The following is a 16,317-nucleotide window of genomic DNA, read 5'->3' as shown; positions in this document are numbered from 1 at the left end:
ACTCTCTATGCATCTGTGTGTATTAGGCAACCATACTTGTTAATGAAATTACAAATCTTAGTTCTCCGTCCGTCTGTTGTTCGCTTCGGTTTTCTCCGAATACTGAGAAGGTCGTTTGCTTCGGCTGATTATTCATACTCACAGATCATTTAAAAAGTCTTCATCCATAATAAATAGTGAAGATTGTAGATTCTTCCAAAGTTGTAGCATATAATGTTTGACCCAAATGTTGCTATAGTAACGGAATGACTGCTTTTTACCCTCTCCTCCCCCCTTCCTCCTCTCACTGTATGAGACTAGTCATGTGAGTGACCCGTACACAGGATCCTCGCAGTGTAGTTGACTATCAGGCAGTTACACCGGTAACTTAGCCCCGTGAGGCTCTCGCGTTGAATTTCTCTCTCCCTACTCAGCTGTGTGTGCCTTGTTTCAAACGGTTCTGGTGGAGGTCGCTTGTAAAAGCAGGTAAACAAGTGAAGATCAGTGTGCGAAAAGAAGAGGAAAAAAATAATTGTTACATTTTTATCTTCTCCCATTGACAACATAAAGTGACCGCTACATTTTTCTTTTTTTCTTTTTTTCTTTTTCTTACACACAAAATACTGAATGACAAATGTTTCTTTAATGTTTTGTTGGTTGAAATCAGTGTGTTAATTAATCAATTAAAATATCCCTCTGGATTCAGCCTAAAAATAAGGTAAGTAAATCTATGTTTAGGGTATTTTGGTGTAGGTGTGTGCATTTTCTTCGTGTTTACTTGTAAACATCCATGAAAATTATACCATAATGAATTCTCACGTTTAATGTGAGAAATTGCGCTGCACAATAAAGCAAAGCGACAAAAAAGTATTTGTATGAAGTGCCAATTATACAACGCTGGTTGTAGTGACTATACCGCCAATTTGCATTTTATGATTATTTCATATATTGTGTTGTTTTATATTTCTCCAGCTTACTTATACAAACCAAAAAAAATCTCAATTATTTCCAATCTTAATTAGAAATTAGGGAAAAGGGGTCACGGGGGCTTAGTGGTAGTACACTTAGTTCTGGTGCGAGGGGTCATTGGTTCAATTCCAGGCCAATGTTATTTTGTCGTGGAAAACGACGTGTCCGTGAGTTTCTCCCGTTTCTTCCCACTTCCCCATTCCACCAATCCTTACATAATAATCCACTTTCATTAACCACCGGGAGTCCTAGGGTTAAGGAGAGGTAATAATTTCCACTCAAGTACTTGGCATGTCTGTGTGTGTTTTTCCAGTCGGATCGTGTCCATAGAGGAACAAAATAATTGAAATTTCAATCAAGTATTAATTAAAAATCTGTAAAGAAATATATAAATTTTAGAAGAACAGTATATTTTAATGAAGTACGTATCCTAAAAACGGAGATAGGGGTGTCAGAGCCATTGAGAAAGGTTAAAAAGTAGATACTGTTTTGTGGTGTACATTCCAGAATATTTTCAGAAGTTTTATGAACATTGGGGAAGATTGGCATCCCCTACGACGAACAGTCCTATATAAAACTTCCCATGTTAATGAGAATACATTAGTAAATATTTAATTATGAGTATTTATGCATGACCCAACATGGACCATGGATCAGGCAGGCGGCAAATGTCAACAAGTTTTTTCATACTTCACTTTTGGGAATATCAGATATTTATTATACAAGCTCATATAGATTTGGCATGTGATTGTTACATTTCTTTCACATAGATTTTTTTTCACTTCCACTTTGATTATTTACTTCAATGTCTCAAATTTTCTACATCAGTTTTTATTGATATTGAGGGCCCTTTTTAATGGCCTGGGTCGGCAAAAATGTTAAATATGGTTTATCCTGTACTTCTGAATAACAGTTTGGGTGTATAAAATGTTGTGTTGTTGCAATCTGTCTGCAACTTCCAAATCTTCTAATAATTAATTGGTGAGTGGAAACCAATAGAAATCTTGTCATTGCACGAGACCTGCAACAACTGTAGAAATTACTTATTCTATGCATAAACTGTTTTTAAATATAGATTTTCTTGAACAGAAAATATGTTATTACGCATCTGAAGAAATATGGCATTTATTTTGTAGAGTTGCTATATTGTGTTTACCTGATGTATTAGGGTTGCCAACTCTGAAAAATAAATTCACCGGTACCCGGTCATGATCCTCAAAACAGACGAAGAATGCTTGTATTTTAAACCTTGAAATATATAGTTAAGCCTGACAAAAACGCCGAACAGCCTGTAAGATACCGATCAGTTGACAACTCTAGGTATTATTGGATGAAGTGGTGTTAGGAGGAGGAGACATAAGTGAAAATGAAATGAAATCTTTCAGTTTACGTCCTACGGTTATGCCGGTTAGGCTAAAGGAGCCGAGAATGATGAGAAATGAATGAAATGGTGGAATGAAGAAAGTGGGAGGAAACGAGATAACCACGGGAAAACACACGCACACGGTGTTTGTCCACTACAAAGTTCACTTAGCTCAAGTTGGGATCGAACCAGGGACCCCATGCACCAGAAGTGAATGTTTTACCACCGAGCCACCGCGGTCCCAAAGAGACATGCCTTGTTATATGTCTTATATCATACAGTTATCAGAATAAAAGCAGTAAAAGCCAGCAGACATTATTCACTTTTCATTATGTTTTGCTATCGTATATGATTGTTGAAGGACCCTACCTACTCTGTAAACTGATGTACGTTTGTTCGTACTTCTTCATGCTTCTTTAAATATTCTATGATTTCTTGTTTATATATATATATACATATAACAATTAAGTTAGTAGACATCTGGACAACTGTTGTCACACAAATTTTCGAAGTTGAACTTATCTTGAAAAATTTACGCACATAAAAAATAATTTTACATAAAAGCAATAATCGTGACAAGACTGTCATATGTCTGATTTGTAAACAACGAAATTAGTTTGCGATCTAGCCATCTTCACAAATAAATCAGACGAATAATACATGAATTGTAAGTGGTATAAAAACAATGGTAACTAAAACGACTCCGTTATTTATAAAAATCGATTTTCCTTGCGAAATAACTTGTTGTTTCATCCAAGAATTCGGGTCGTCCACGTTAGCGATATTTCTTGGCGTAAAACAATTGGCAGCGCAGCTAGCGACAACTATTAGTCCTGGCTATGAACTATTATGAATTAGCGTGAATATTTGCATCAGAATTTTATTTTCAAATATTTTCAGTTTCTGTTAATTCTTAATAATAAGAATTAAGAATATCTAAATGGTTTCGCCTAGATGTTTATGCAACCCACTTGAAGTTTGCGAATTAGTACTATTCACTGACTAATATGTTTCTCCTTTAAAATAAGGATTAGTTATTGCGCAACACTGCAACATTGTCAGTGACAGTTTGCTGATGCAAGTGGATTATCCACTTTATGTTAGAAGTATATAATAAAGGATTTAATTATCACAACAGTACTTTGTAAAAGACACGTAAAAAATAAATAAGTACAATCAGTGGCGTATTTAGGGGGGGCTTACGGGCTTAAGCCTCCACGAAATCTTACTTACTATAGTCAAGTATATGAAATATCTTGCAGAATTTTCACATTTTCAGGCAAAGCCCCCCTTCCGAAAGTTAGCAAAGCCCTTCCCGAAACAAAATCGTAAATACGCCACTGAGTACAATAAAACTGTCAAAATCGCCCTCCAATCCAAATAGATTTGCTCACGAGACGAGACAAAATGAGAAATAAGGTTTGGTCGTCTTGATTTTCGAATAATTCTTACCTCGATTCTCGGAAGCTTTTCTCGTCACGTCTCGTTTTGTAAATATAAGTTCAAAATTTATGTCCTATTATTTCCCTCAATTTCATCCAGAAGTTACCAGAATCTTTCCACGTCACGAACAGTCCATGAATGGTATGATATAACAACACTTAAATCATATTTACCATTGAAGTATATTGTGTAATAACTTGCTTTATTTTTAAACGTTGATGAATACTTTTTATTATGTTCGTACAATCACTTTATCCATTTATAGCTTTTATACTATGAACTGTGTAATACTAAAACACTGTTTAAGATCTAAGATTAGAGTGAACTTATCTTAGACTCGCTCATGATTCGAGAAATTTATTGTCTCGAAAACGAGACGAAAATTGTCAAGTTTCTCGTCTCATCTCGTCTCGAATTTGAAAATGTGCTTCTCGTCTCTGGAGAACACTAATTCCAAACAAAATAAACTCTGCTAAAAACCGTAAAGAGAATGAAGCGGTTATTTATCCTTTTCGGATAGGCAACCAAAATCTCTTTGCCATTGTGCAGGTTGCATAGAAGCAAGGATAGCGTTATATATTTTGAACTATATGGATAACCACTAGCACCTCACTTATTACCCGTGAACATGTTAACGAATTGACCTATTTAGTGAACTTCACCGAGATAATCGCTCTCGATGTCTATTCCAAACAAGTAGAATTCAAAATTTTGCTTTCGTTCAAGAGATATCACATAGACTTACGCGCTGACAGTACAAGTCACACTGAGTGATCCTAATAGAGGAATATTTCCTCATATGAATCAGTAAGGAAAACAAAGATGGCGGAGGTAGTCCAGAGTCTTAATAACTGAACATGTCCACAAGCTATAATTTTTCGACCTCCATCCAGGCACGTCGGATGAACATGTTGCAAAATCCAGTATAAATAATTCAATTACTGTTTTTTTTTAATTATTAATATTCTAAACGGAAATTCACTTAACATAAACACAAATACCTTCTTTTCTTATAATCAGTCCATAACTTATATGATTAAATCGTTTTGTAAGAAAATAACAGTGAGAAGGCATATTGGAAATTTCTACACTTCGTTGCATGTTATATCTGCATAATTGTGATTTTATATGTATACTTTACAAACACACAAAGTATCTTTTACACATACATTCATGTTGTTTATTAACAAATGGTAGTACTTTGCGGTCAAAAGTCGCGTGTAGACACGTAGCCTGCATGTCAAAGTTGTCTTGTAGCATATGATTACATACAATAGGCTACTGCTTCTGTTGTCTTGTCAAGTTATTGTAAATGTACACTCATGTCCAAAATTATTGTCGCATGTCTATAAATATGTTGTTGTAGGAATATAATTTGATAACAAATTCGCCCGGTATTTCTTATAATGTCAGTATGTGTATAATGGACAAACATATGTATGTGGCAAAATTCATGTCAAAAGAGTAGTAAATAAGAACAATAAAACGAAAATAAAACTTTCTTGTCCATTTAGCAACATTTTGTTTTACTCATTCTAATTTTCGTATTTATAATTCTTTTCCTATGAAATTTACCACAAATATACACGTTCTGATTATACACATAGTATCAGTATTAAAAGTACCCTGCAAAATCATTATCATATTATATTCTTATAAGAAGACAGTTACAGATATGAGACAATCATTTTGGACATGAGTGTACATGAATACATTGTGGTTTTGAAAATACGAGTTTTGCTCTTACGCGGTTGTTATTGGTACACATATTCATAAACTGGTAATAGATTTGCTAATTCATTTTTTGTTAAATAACCAAATAAAAACAGTAAGTAGACTGTGTGCGTATATAGATAAAAATATTACCTGTATGAATTGAGTCGAGTATTGGTTTGTGATATGACGATATTAATTAGGATTGAAAAATTGAGGCACGGTGGCTCAGTAATAAAGCGCTTAGATATGGTGTATGAGCGCTCTGGTTCGATTTAGAATTTAGATTTCTGGGCTTTCGGCATCTACTGCTATGTTAGCCGTCACGTTTGAGGAATGATGTCTCTCGGCGAGCACACTTTCCGGGGAAAGGGAAGGAAGAAAGGATTGACGAAGGAAAGAAGCGGCCTGGGACCTACATGTTAGGTACCACCCCGAAATTTGCCTGCTGTGAATGAAGAAAGCCTCATTCAGGATGGCTGGCCTGAAAACGCTTTTTACACTTTTTCGACCTAGTGCCCCCACCGGGAATCGAACCCGGGATCGCCACTGGTTCAATTCCAAGCCATGTAGTGGATAACATCGTATCCGTGGGTTCTCCCCTTTCCTCCCACATTCTCATTCCATCAAATTCATTTCGTAATCATTCATATTCATAAATCATCCGTCTTCTTTAGCCTAAAAGACATAATCGTGGAATGTAAAACTGAACATTCTCATTTACTAACCTAACCTAACTCAATTAGAAATACTTTCTTTTTAGAACTTTTGTAGCCTACGTTTAAAAGGATTTTCTGTATTATTAACTTTAAAACTTGTTTATTAACCTAAATTATTGTGATAAAAAATCAATTAAAACCCATTATTTAAAAAATACAATGATACCTTTCAGTTTAACGTCCAATGATTATGCCCGATTAGGTTAAGAGAGAGATGACCATTAGGCTAACTTACTTGGCCGGGGATTGAACCAAGGACCCCACGTACCAGAGATAAATTCTCTACCACTGAGCCACCGTGCCCTTTAAAACCCATTGCAAATACCCCATTGCAAGGATCTCGAACAACCTTGCTTTGCAAAGATATTATTCTATTTCCTTTAGGTAAAGAAAACTCGAAATGATTTTAAACCACACGTGAATAAAGATACACTAATTTTTGTATTACATCCTTTGTTATTTATTACGTGCAAAATCACTGTGTTTCTTTCTTGTAAGTAAACTATATGTTGTTCTTTGAAAATGGAATGTAGATGAGCAAAGTGGAGCAAAGTGCAAAGTGTAAAGTAAGACATTTGGTTTCCAGATTCTTGGTCTATAAAGAAAGACTTCTACACAGCTGTCGATTCATTGAATAATTGTGAGCAATATCTGGGTTAGGAATGGCCAGTTTCGTATTTTTTACTTTCTGGTATCCGGAAAGTAAAATAGGAAAAATTCCAAAATTCGGAAAATTCCAGATTTCGAAAAATTCTGGATTTTTCCGAAATCCGGAAAGTGAAATTTCCGATTCAGCGAAATAAATTTTCCACAATCGCAATTCCAGAAAATTTGGCCATCTCTAACCTGGATCATTTATTGTAGTCTTAATATTGTATTGTTTAATGTGTTTAAGGTATTTAGTGAAATTAAAAATGAAAATTCTTTACGCTTAATAAACTTTTTTTAAAAAAAGAAATGCATGTTGACTAATCAATAACCTGTACTAACTTAGTTAAGACCTGAGACAGGGCTATATTTTCTTTAATTATTTGTTTGAAACATAAAATGAAATAAATCATGAGTTTAACATCGCGTGTTCGTGTAGTCTAAAAGACATATAAATGCAAATAAAACTATGAGGAGAGAAATTGGTAAAATGACGAGGAGAGAGGACATGGGATAAACCACGAACATAATGTTGTATATCATAAGTTCATACGGCTTGGAATCAAATCAGGGGTTCTTTCTGTTTAAAATGAATGTTTGTTTCGGGTTTAATATCTCTTTTCAAAAGTGTCTATATGAGATGGACTTGTAGTTTTTTAAAGTTTTTTTAGGTGAATTTTTAATGTTTAACGGCAGTTTTCAGAAACGAGACTGTTTAAAAGTGAATCTAAGATTTTACGTAATATTAGAACAAGGGACGTAATGGGACGTATAACCTACGAGAGTACACAGCGTATACCCCGCCTAAAATTTTCATAGACCAGCATATACCCACCTTAAATATACTAAAGAAAAAGCTTATACGGAGATGGGTATACGCTATATTTTAGAAATCGGTCGAACGTATATCTATCAAAAATTCTTGCATTAAATTACCGTTTAGAACCATATGTACTTCTCAGAGGGAGATCTAGAAGATAAAAACTCGGGGAGCCAGCCAGAACCCCGACTATGACAGGTATATCATGAGTTTACTATAAACTTTAAAAATATATTTAAATAATGACTTAAATTATTTTCGTCACTCAAAAAACTGTGGTCTAGGTCCCCCGGCCCCGGGTTAGATCCTCCACTGGCGCTTCTCCCGAGAAAAGAACGTTGGGTTTTTATAAGAATCGTAAGAACGCTAAGCATTAAGATCCAGTGATGCTGGATATATACTTTTAAAAAATCTCCAAATTCGAGTGTGCCATACGAAAACAAATTTCCTGCAAATTCGCAAATTAGCACACCAATTAATTGAAAACTAAAAACGTTACAAAATAACACAAACCATTAACTAGAAATCATTCTGTCTATCTAGACATATATATTATCCCTTATCCATAGGCATGTACGTGTATTGGAAAAAACATTCTCCAGATACCGTACAATTTTCCTAAATTTAACTGTGAAGAAATTTGGGTCACACAAATTTTGTTGGTGTGAAGTGCACAGCGAAAGTAAAATGTACAACCGTTTAAGAATTTTAAAAGGAGGATCGTGACTCAACATTTGTATGAGTTTGCATCTTCGTTTTGCTTTTGAAACATAAACAAAGCGAAATATTTTGCTGTTTCATACGCCTACTACTTCACTTTTATTTTTCTCAGTATTCATACAGATGGAATTAATACTGAATCAAGATATTCTCATGAGATTTTTCTATCTTTACAACATATCTCGTCAACATAAACATTTTAAGGCAATAGAAACACACCAGCACAAAACTAGTCGAAAAATTACGCATATTCAGTAGTAACCACAAAGCGATATTTCTGTGTCGCTCCTGTAAATACAATACTTTGGGCGATGTTCTTATTAGGTGGATGTAAATCCTTTTAGAGTTGATGCGCATACCTTGTTCAGTTAATGTAATCAGTGGTGGATTTGTTTACATTGGTATTACTCAGCAGTTATGGATTTGACTAATATTAAATTGTGTAAAATTGGGTGTATTTTAAAGTATTTTAATAGTACGATATCGAAGGTACATGTAAGATTTCGAAAAATATTAAAATAAAAATGTTGTATTTGTGTAGCTGGTGGTGGTATTCTTCGAAATAATCTGCACTACACGCTCGAACCATATTGTAACCTTCAATAATTATCCCAATAGGCTGAATAACATCTACTCTATCTAGAGATTGGTCTTATTCTCATGTAAATATTGTACTTTGAACACCTTTCTCAAAAATTCTGTTTATTTTAATATTTTCCCAAATCTTAGTTTTATGCCATGTATAGCTTTATTGTTTTTTAAAAAAAATCATTCACTTAAGTTACTCTTGATTACCTTTTTCGTGATATTTTGGAGTAGAAACACATTATACGTATATAGAGCATCAGTCAACTAAAGTTTATTGAACGACATAGGACTTTGTTTCTATAGTGCTACGAAATACAGTTTAGTTTTGGTTTCCACGCAGCGTCGGATTTCATACTAGTCAAACAAGGCAAACTGACTATGGCCGCAGAAATCAGAGGGGCCGCAAAGAAAAATATCAATGTTTATTTTTTTTAATATTAATATTGTAACTGTTTATGTTTCATTTTGTTTGGTTCAGTACATTACATTATTATTCTAAAATAACAAATCTAAATTTTATGTCAAAACTACTCAACATATGTCAGAAAGCGTTCACTAACGACCCCAAAGATACCTTCATATACTAAAAAGTAAATGTATTGTAAAATAGTCTATTGCTAAAATAATAAAACTACTGGCTAAAGCAAGATATGCTCTGAAAATTTCATTAGTGGAGAGCTTATCACGGGGTGGGTGTACTAGTGGATAGTACGCCTCCGGCTATAAATTGATTAGAGCAGCATTATACCTAAACCGCCACTGTTTCTATAACAATAGTTGAGCTAATGGAGCGAAGATCTTAGGCATCCAGTATGCAGTTTTTGTGAAGGATTTTCTCTAAGACTGCTTGAACTATGAAATGAAATGAAATATTTCAGTTTAACGTCCCTCTGTTATGCCTTTTACGCTAAGCGAGGCGGATAAATTAAGGCAAGTAAATTATAATGAAAGAATTGGTGGAGTGATGATGTGGGAGGAAACAGGAGTACCCCGAGAAAACCCATGAGCACGATGTTGTCCACCACAAACTTACGTTGACGAAGATCGAACCAAGGACTTGACGTATCCTCTACCATTGAGCCACCATACCTCCGACTGTTTGAACTATATTAGCAAAATTTTGGTAGTAGTTATGGTAAGTTTTCAATTGATACAATTTTGAACAATCTTACCCTTGAAGAATAGTGATCGAAAACTGTCCTCATTTACTGATCGCAATAGTTCAAAATGATTTGAGCCCCATTAAGGTAACTTTGCAGGTAGTGATGTTTTTGATGTTTATGATGTAGATCGTATTGAAGGGATATAGTTATGTGTTATTGAGGAATTATACCTGGAAAACTGTCGCATATACTTACAATTAGGAAATTGAGCATATTTCCAGATCAAACTAGTCTGGCGACTTCAGTTACACAGAACAAACTTGTGCACATTGATATTAGTCATAGTATAGATTATTTTCAAGCTAGATAGTTACAATCCATCATTAAGAAATGGGTCCAGAAAACTATTATATACCTTTAGCATTAGCATATTCAACATATTTCTATTCCTTCTTAATCGAAGCACTCCGAGACTGTTTAAACTTCGTAAAAGAAACTATACACTCATAGTCGATACCTAGATAATTTCAAGTCTCGACTTTAGAAACAGTACTTATTCAAAAGCAACTTTGTGGGAGGATATATGCTCGCTATGTGCTATGAGCATTGTTCGTACGCTCAGATCAATTTGCATCCCCAATGAGTTTAGGCCTTAAAGAAAGTTTTCCATACTCTAACACATGTTACTGTTGCAGAGTATTTCAGAAAGAAATCATTGATAAATAGCAAAGATCGACAGGATACTTATTGAAATGTATAATGTAAATTTCTGTTAATAAGTATAATTTCACTTGAATAATTTCCATTAATTAGAGATAGCATAATTCCATACAACAATTAAATGAAATCTTAAATTAACCTACCGCGGTTAGGCCGTTTAGGCAAAAGGAGACGGACAATTGAATGAAAGTTAATCATTACAGTATTATGAAAAAAATAGCGGAATGAGAAAGTGGGAGGAAACGGAAGAACACTAGGAAAACCCACGGTGTTTTCCAGAATAAGCTCACATAGTCTGAATCGAACTACAGACACCTCGCACCAGAGTTGATCGCAGTACTATTGAGCCACCGTGCTCCTACAATACAGTAGGGGCTACAATATATAGCTGTTTACACAAAGCAATATTTTTAGAAAAAATAATACCGTTTTCGTTATGACTATTACCTTTAATGAAGGTAGATGATCTGGAAGGTGTATTGAAATTAGGGCTGATACCCACCCGACAGTAAGTCTTACAGAACCACTGAGTCAATCCTTAAATTTAAAGCTGAAAGAAAACTAATGCTTCTCTATTTGTGCATGTGTGCGTGTGTGTGTATCCGTCCCCACGGTTTAATTAATTCATTAAATGACCTTAACCTTCCTGTTCTGAATAATGATAAAAGTTTTAGGCTTGGTCCAGATTATGAATCTTTGTTTGTAAATTGTACTGTAACGGTTTGTAAACTGTCAGTTATATAATATGAAAACATTATACGCAATCCGCTTACAAAGCAATGCACTGAAACCCACTTTCAATACGCCTAATATTAACTTCCTGACATGATTTGGAATATACCTATTAATTTCTTGGCATAATCGTAAAGCTAGAAGTCAATATCTTGAATTTGTCGCTATCAACAACGTTGAGAAATTGTTACTATGTAAATTTCCTTTAAAATACTCATGAGCAAAGATGCCCAATTTGATCCAAGCTTACTCAACCTCACGCTTACGCTTTGAACCCGACTCGACCTCGCGCTCACAACATTCTTTCGCATCACGCTCACTCGAACTCACACTCACATCATTTCGACATCATTCTTACTCAACCTCACACTCACAACATCCCTTCAACATCACGCTTACTCGATCTCATATTCACAATATTACTTCGACTTCACGCTTACATGAGCTCAACATCACGCTCACTCAACCTTACGCTCACTTCGTGAGATTGACGTCGGGTGAGCATCAGATTCAAACTCGGGAATACTGGACACATGAATTCGGGCGACTTTGATCACGAGCAGAAATTGATATTTACATTTTACATGTTCTTTTGTAAACAACTTCAGAACGAATTGAGACACTGGAATGCCGTTTTCGGTACTGTGCGGAGAATTACGTGTTCTCGACATGAAAGTAAGCGGGATTAAAATTTAGCGACTTATTCTGAAGATATTAACAGAAGACATAGGACTGTATACACAGTTTTGCTATTGAATGTGCCAAGATATCAAATAACCAAGAAAACAAGAGACAAATCATAAAATTCAAACAAAATAGAGGAAACTTAACTTAGCGTGAAACTGTTCCAACGATATCACTGATAATACGCTATTTCAATTATTAACTAACGAATCCAAAAACACACGGACATATTAATTTACGGATTCTAAGTTACGGACATATTAATTTTAAAATTCGTATCCATGCTTAATTATCACTCATGTCAAGAATCAGAATCGTTAGCACCATAGAAAGTTAAGAGTCTTGTACTGAAAGAATATTAATTATATTTACTAATCAATCTGTTATGCACTTAATATGTGGAATTTCTAGTCCTAATTCTCAAAATGCACAACCACAGAGGGAAGAAACTGACAAACCTATTGGGCAGACTGACAAACCTACCTGGCTTAGTAGACCCGCGTATGTATGCTTGGTATCTATCTTCCATACCATAATTATCCCATTATATAAAGTGTCAATATTTTACCAGTTTTCTTTTTTACAAAGGGTTGTCAACTGTTTTGAAATTGCGTCAAACTTTCACATATTATAAATAAGTGGATGAGCGCCATAACGTTTCTTGTGTAATTAATATGGGGATTATTGGAGATAGAAGTGGGAAGGAAGAAAATAGAGCAGGTGGCTAGTTTTCGATACCTGAGTAGTATTATTAGTAATGATATGAAATGTGAATGTGAAATAAAAGCAAGGATAGGAGTGGCGAAAGAAGTCTTTAGGAGGAAGAAAAGTCTATTTTGTGGGACTTTGAATAAAGAGTTGAGAAAAAGACTCGTAAAATGCTTCGTGTGGAGTATTATGCTGTGTGGGTTAGAAACATGGACATTATGCAAAAATTATGATAAACAACTGGAAACTTTAGAAATGTGGGTGTGGAGAAGAATGGAGAGAATTAGCTGGGTTGAGAGGAAAACGAATGAGAGGGTGTTAGAAATGATGGGAGAAGAAAGAACAATTTTAGATATTATTAAGAAGAGGAAGAGACATTGCATAAGAAGGAACTGTAGCATGAGGGACGTACTAGAGGATATGGTGACAGGAAAGAGAGGGAGGGGTGAAGAGGATTACAAATAATGGACGATATTTTTAAAAAAATGTACGTCATGACGAAGAGGTTAGCGGAAGACCGTGGAGCATAGAAGCTTCTCAGTTGCAGCAAGTGACCTGCCAATAATGGCAGAATACCTATGGTGATGATGTGTCATTAAAATAAAAATTGAGTTGATTTTAGTTTAGCGTCCCTTTCAGCAGCGAGACTATATGAGACGTGGACTTACTGATTAACGTGGAATCCGAACCACATGAGATCCCACCGGGAATCATTAAAATAAAAAGAGCCTTGACTGAAGTTGTTGGCCAAACATCATTGACAACTTTAAAATTGTTTATGTTGACATTGACAAAACAAACTTTAATGGTGTCGAGTACCCACACTATTTTGATTTTGTTTAGCCCATTGATTTTTATGGGAAATTATTTTCCTACTTTCTTTGAAATGAACTGGAATTTTAATGACGTAATTTTACTGATTTATTCTTCAAATTTAGTTAAATGTCCCTTTTTTTAAATAAATTTAATGATATTTAAATTAGATTTTGTTACTAAACATTATATTAAAATTATACGTATCGCAAAGAAATAACATTGAAATCTATTTGAAGAGGGAATCGGTAAAAAAATCAGATCATCAAAATTCTAGTTCATTTCCAAGAAAACAGAAAAAAGTAATTTCCCTTATAAATCAATGGCCTAAAAATCAAAGATTAGCCTAGATATTCAACCTGAGCTGCTGAACTGCCTTATAATGAATCTGCATTTTCAGATATTTAATAATTACCGCGTCAGCTTAGGTTACAAAACTAGCCACCTGTTCATCAAATGAGTAGGCAAAACGTAATCAGAATTACGTTTTTCTAATGTTTTGAATATTTCATATTAGTTTCGACCAGGGGCGGCGATTAGGAAGCGCAATTGAGGGCAGTTTCCTCCCACTTTTTTGAAGTATTCCCTTAATGTATATAGTTTCATTTGGAAATTTAAAGTTTTTGTGTCTATTACTGATTCATAGAAAAAAAACGGTGCCATATAATATTTGCCGTTGCGTGAGTACGTATTGGTTATTTGTCTTCTCGTGTAGGTAAGAAGGCTTCAGGAATTGCGTTTTAATTGCAATTCAAAACAATTAATATTGCAATTCCTATTTCTTTAAATGTCGTAGCAGATGCTTGTAGTATTTACTGTCTTTCAGCTTCGAAGAATAATAACATATATTTAATGACGTGTGTGGGATTAACAATAGGGCCTCCGAGTTGTTTATCAATCCCAGTTTCAATATAACTTTTGCAAAACAAGCCTCATTATTCATTGCTATGATTAATATTATTCTTTCTATTTATTTGTTTTGTAGTTATTAAATGATCTGATCACAAAATTTTCCAGACAGAATTTTAATATGTTCATGAGCAAGGAATCAAATCTCTTCTTACACTTTCGTTGTTTAAGAGTGCAAAGGGCTAGTATCTACTTGCGTTGCTGTTGTCAATTTACTTAATAACATATGAAATACGATATATAGTATTTTAACTGAAAAAGGTAGTTATACATCCTTTCGTCAAACAAAGTGTTAGAAACAACCAAGAAAACTAACATTGATATACAAATATTCAGATCACGTCTTGCACCCCCCCCAAGGGCGCCGATTTCTCTGTAAATTTGGGAGGGCCCATTTAGATGCAGAAGGTATATGATTATTTTAAGGCAAATTGCATTCAAATTATGCCAAATATTGTATATTCATAAATATAATAGGGGGCCCGGGCCCCTGCCCCCCAGCATCGGCGCCCTTGACCCTCCCACAACTTTTAACGTCAACCGCCGCTACTGGTTTCGACCTAGAAATAGATTGGAACTTTACATTATTACCAGGCAGAAGATGCATTATTATCACTAACAGAGCACGAATATTTACGAAAGCCACCAAGTTGAGAACGGCAAATATTATTAACTGTGGAACACAGCAATGCAGTGGTTGCCAACCGATTTATCGCGATACGTTAGTGTGCCGCACAGTACGACAAAGTGTGTCACAAAATTTTAGAATTTAAAAACCAGGAAATATTTAATAATACACACTGTTCCAGCCAATGTCTCCAGCAGCATTAACAATGCTTACTATTACATACAGTCATTACGTTATAAGAACTTATAGGCTTTTACTATTATAATTTATATTGTTATTAATAAGCAAGTAACAGCGTTAAATGTACACGACGTGGAGGAATTTGGTTTGTATGCGTTGATATTTTCTCAAGTGTCACTGAAACCGGAAGTGGTAGTGGATTTATGCCACTTCCGGTTTTTGTAAAGACATTAGAGTGGAGATGAAACATATCCTTGTTATGACTAGGAAACCTTTTTTCTGTCTATTACCGTAGTTATCCTATAGTGATCACCATAAACACCGGAAGTGGCAAAAATCAATCACTTTAGTAAAGAGATTAGAGTGAAATATAATTCTTGAGACGCTTAATCGATTGTAAATAACCACTTTTCACTATATCTTACCGTTTTTACTCTTTGACAATCAACGTTAAAACCGGAAGTGGTTCATTTCTGGAGCTTTCGGTTTCAGTAAAGAGATTAGAGTAGAGATGGAACATATTTTTGAGACGCTTAGTTGATTGCAGAAAACAGCTAACTGTTAGGTTGTTATTCTATGGTGACGAACGTTAACGACGGAAGTAGTTGATATCTCCCATACTTCCGGTTTGAATAGGGGGTTAAGATAAAAGGTGGTACCTATTCTTAGACGCTAATAGAATCCAAAAAAAAGAAAAGAACTTCTCTCGATATCTGTTATGAAGATCAATATTGAAGCTGGAAATTGTAGTGGTTTTCTACAACTTCCGGTTTTAGTAGAGAACCAAGGATGGAGATGTAATGTACTCTTGAGACCTCAATCGATTCCATTGAACCACTTCCCTCAACGTATTACCGTTTTTGTTTTATAGCGATCAA

General features: G+C 34.8%; 1 protein-coding gene across 2 annotated transcripts in view; it reads left to right on the top strand.

The window, feature by feature from the left end:
• The first annotated feature begins 327 nt into the window (after positions 1–327).
• Positions 328–16,317, top strand: part of LOC145673133 (uncharacterized) — a 175,633-nt gene continuing 159,643 nt past the window's right edge. For both annotated transcript variants that reach the window (XM_081742540.1, XM_081742539.1), the window contains exon 1: positions 328–697. The gene's annotated coding sequence lies outside the window, so the exon portion shown is untranslated. The remainder of the gene's footprint in view (positions 698–16,317) is intronic.

Source organism: Thermobia domestica, chromosome 16, assembly GCF_964235325.1.
Source record: "Thermobia domestica chromosome 16, izTheDome1.hap1.1, whole genome shotgun sequence".
NCBI classification, from domain to species: Eukaryota; Metazoa; Arthropoda; class Insecta; order Zygentoma; family Lepismatidae; genus Thermobia; species Thermobia domestica.
This window is presented reverse-complemented; position numbering and strand designations above follow the sequence as displayed.